The sequence below is a fragment of the Micropterus dolomieu genome, linkage group LG18, assembly GCF_021292245.1.
Source record: "Micropterus dolomieu isolate WLL.071019.BEF.003 ecotype Adirondacks linkage group LG18, ASM2129224v1, whole genome shotgun sequence".
Classification (NCBI taxonomy): domain Eukaryota; kingdom Metazoa; phylum Chordata; class Actinopteri; order Centrarchiformes; family Centrarchidae; genus Micropterus; species Micropterus dolomieu.
The window spans coordinates 29,071,994-29,076,313 of record NC_060167.1 but is presented as its reverse complement, the minus strand read 5'-3'; positions in this window follow the sequence as shown (position 1 = coordinate 29,076,313).

Below are 4,320 nucleotides of genomic sequence, written 5' to 3'. Positions count from 1 at the left end.
GATGGGATGAATTGGCACAATTATGGACTCCTCACAACATAGAAAAGGATTAGGCCTTTTTGATACTGAGAATGAATGAATGAGACAGAGTTATTAATAACCTCTAATATTATCTATAAGCCTGCCTTTTTAGATGTGGATCACCAGCTCTGGGATTACTTGAGCTACTGTATTTTTCTTCTATTACTTTTGTTACGATCCTGTCCTGAGGTTGTCTCTGTTATATTATTTTGGCCATGCCTTCTCTGTGTTTTGATTCTTGTTTCTCTGTTTGTGGGTTTTGGTTCATGAGTCTGAGGTTTTGGTTTTGTATCTGCATTTTAGTCCTGTCATCTGTTCTGTTGAGTTTAGTTCGATATTGTGTTGTTCTGTCTTCGGTTGTCTTGTTCTGTGTGGTTGTTCTGGTCTGATCTGTGCTGTTGATATTTCAGGGCCTGCCTTAGTTATTGTTCAGTTCTGTTCCTGTCTGATGAATTAGTTTCTGTACCATCATGCTTGGGTTCTTTCTGCCTGCTAGGTGTCTATTTATGTTTTCTGCCAGTTTCATTATTTAATCAGATTTTGATCATTCTGCTTTAGTCTGTACTGTCCTCATTATTAAGCTTATTATTCGGTTTGCCCTGTTCTGGTTGGCCTCTCTGTTTTTGTTGTTTGATTCTTGGCCTTTTTGCAACCTGTAAGTCTCAGTCTGTTGTCCCTGGGTTTGTTTGTAGCCTGTTTGTATTGTTGGTCTTTCAGTCTGTGTTTTCTGTCATGTATCTTAGGTTTAGCCCTGCGTTTTAGTTCTGCGTCTTAATTAATGTCTGTGTTTAGTGTTCAGTAACCTGTATTCTGTCTTCTGTTACTCCTGAAGCCCTCTGCCTGCCTGTGTCTCATTAGTCTCATTTCTCTCACCTGTGCATCCCCTCCCAGCTCATTAATCCTGTGTATATATGCTTGCTTGTTTCCCTCAGTCTTTGTAGATTGTTGTTGTGCTGTGCTCATGGCATATAAAGAGTGTTCTGCCTGTTGCTGTACTACCAGTTCTGTACTTTGGATTTTGCCAGTTTCCACTACCTGTGAGTTTTGATCATGCCTGGTGTTTTGGATTAAAATCCCCAGAACTGTATCTCTGCTCTCAGTGCCTTGTATTTGGGCTCTCTCCTGCTTTGCATTCACCAAACCCTGACAACTTTGCCTGATCTCAAAGAAACTTTTTCTCAGATGAAAGTACACTCTAGCCCTTTTGACATAGTTTATTTATTTTTTTTATTTTTTTTTAAAGTTATGGATGGTATTGGACCCCATTTGCCATCTATTTAGACCAGCTTGCTGTCTACTGGTTGTGTCCCAGATGACTTCAAAACTGTGTCCAACCAGTCCTAAATAATACCTCGGCTTGATCAACAGCATCTTTGAAAAGTTCCAATCTGGCTTCCATCAGCGTCACAGCACAGAGACAGCACTTCTCAGTATCACTAATGACCTTTTAATGAACGTTGAGGCTGGCATGTGTTCAACTCTGGTGCTTCTGGTCTTAAAGGGACAGTAAGTTATTGTAATCCCATTTACACTTTTTGTTAAAGTCAGTGAATATTTCTTCACGATTCGCTAGCTCTCTGTTTTGTGTGTGCTCGGGGAAATGTGTTGGGTTTTTTTGCCACTTACTCTTGCTTTAAGTGCTGCCTTGGAGACAATTGATTTTGCCGTTCTTTCAGACTGATTCATTGGGTGCGTGTATCTGGAACTGCATTGAACTGGTTTTCATCATATTTGTACAATAGGAAGTTTCGTGTCTCTATTACCAACTTCAACAACTTTTTTTTCCTGCTTATAAGTTAGTTTGCCTCAGGGGTCAATTCTTGGAACGATTTTGTTCTCCCTATATATGCTCCTATGGGAGATGTGATCCATAGACATGGCATTACTTTTCATTGTTATGCAAATGACACACAGTTGTGTCTCCCTGTTAAGCCCGCTGACCTCAGCATGAGTTCCTTACGGTACTTCCTGGCTGATCTACAAAACTGGATGTCAATTAAACATTTTTCAGCTGCCATCTCTTGGCCACCTCCATAACATATTGAGCCTGTTGCGAGAAATGTTGGTATCTTGTTTGGCAATTTATGTTTTGAGCAATGCATCACTAAGCTAACCAGTCCTGTTTTTATAACTTCAGAAATATTAGAAAAGATGTATTTTAACTTTTAGATATGAAGAATGTTGTGCATGCATGTATCCCCTCACACCTTGATTACTGCAACAGGCTCTTCTCTAGTCTAAATCAAAAAACTTTAAATCCACTACAGACTGTACAGAACTCAGCTGCCAGGCTTTTGACCAGAACCAGGATGTATGACCACATCACGCCTGTTTTAACTTCTTTACATTGGCTCTCTGTGTGTTTTAGGATTGATTTTAAAGATCTTTCAATTTACTTTTAAGGCTCTTAATGACCTGGCTCCTGAGTATGTTTTGGGTCTTTTAATTCCTTTATAAGCCTTTGTGTAGTTTGAGATCTTCAGGCAGGAGTCTCCTGTCTCTTCCTGAGTCCAGGCCGTCAGGGCCCCCGAGGCTCTGGAACGACTTCCCGAAGGAAATTGGGCTGTTTGAGTCAGTGTCTTCTTTTAAGTCACTTCTGAAAATACACTTTTATCTGAAAGCATATCCTGACTTTATCTAAGCTGTCTGTTTATTTCATTGTTTTTTGTATTTTTCTTGTTTTATTTCTTTTTTTCCCCCCTGCTTATTTTAATGTGTTTTGGGGTTTTTTTTGCCCATTTTATCATTCACTGTGGTGTTTTATTTCATCTTTATGTGTCTCTGTACTTTGTTTTCATAAGTGCCCTATAAATGAAGTGGTTTATTATAGATCATGCCTTTTTATTTCAAATATTATCAATTACTTAATTATGAAATGCATTAAGAAACAGTCTTCCACATGCATTGCACAATTGTACTTCAATTACTAAGGGGCTCATTTGAGCCGGAAAGTTCATTCTTGAACTTAAACAGTTGTTTGACAGTTTGTTTGTTCAGTTGTTGTGGAATTGGTTCAGCTGTCATCCAGTAACCCAAGTAGGAAATCTTAGTCATGTGATAACAGAAAGTGGATAGAAAGCTCTGGAAAAGCTAGTAAGGGGACACCAAAATATCTCTGCATCTCTGTGGTATCCACATTCTAATACTTTATCATAAATAGTTATAATAATACTCTTTGTAATCCCAACTTCACTTCTGAAAGCAAAATGTCATTCTTCCCTCTTAGTGCATTAATTTCAAACAGGTTCTATGAAAAAGTTGCATAATAAAAGTTGTCAGGCTAATTTCATAGTACTTTCTCAGTGTTGTGTGATGTGAGATCTCTTGCCACTAAAGATTTATTCTCTTTCTTCTGGAACTTTATTAAATTTGACCAGTGCCCATCAGCAGCTCTGTCAGGTCCATGCCAATGGCCTATGCTTGTAGGCAAGGCTGTAGGCAAAATCTTTGAAATGCTGAGGTCATAAATTCAAATTCCTCCAGAGATGGTTTTTTTTTTTTTTTTTTGACAAAACACCAACTAAAACCAAATTGAGTATTTAAAAGAAAAAGACAAATTTCCACCCTTCATTAATTCACTTAACAGTCAACATATATTTTCTACATATCTATATCTATCTAATCTCTCTCTCCATCTCATTATAGAACCTTTTTGCAAAATGACAAATGTACCTAGGATGCTACTGCTACACTATGACCTGGTGCTTGGATGTTATTTTGCTTGAAGCAGTCAGAATTAGTTTAAGAAAAAATTTTGTCTTTAAAATGCCAGAACTACACTGTAACTGATTTTTGTATTTTACTGTAATAGGTGCAGTAAAGTACTGTATATATACTTTACAGTAGATTACTGTAAATGGCAAAGAATTATGGAAAAATATTTCCTCACTACTGTAATTCTTCTCTACTGTAAATCAGTTTACAGTAATTAACCTGCCCGCGAAAAAATGACCAATGGGAGGGGATATATTTTTGTTGGAAGTGGCGGTAAAAGGACAAAGGAGAAAAAAACAACTCGACAAAAACATAAGTAAGCTATAATATTTACACTGTTATGTAAAAATTTCACATTTTCTAGTTAACTTACTTTTCCCACTGTAATAAAATGTAAAGGTTATTAATGTTAACGTGAAGTTAACTGTTAAGGTTAACGTTAGTTATACTTGGTTGTTTATTCAAATATTAGCGAACTAACTTAGGTAGATCAGCTTTTCTAGCATTATTTGGTCGTTTCATCCTCTTGTAATGTTAACGTTATAAGGTTGATGTAAAACAGGGTAAGTTAACTGAATATTTTAG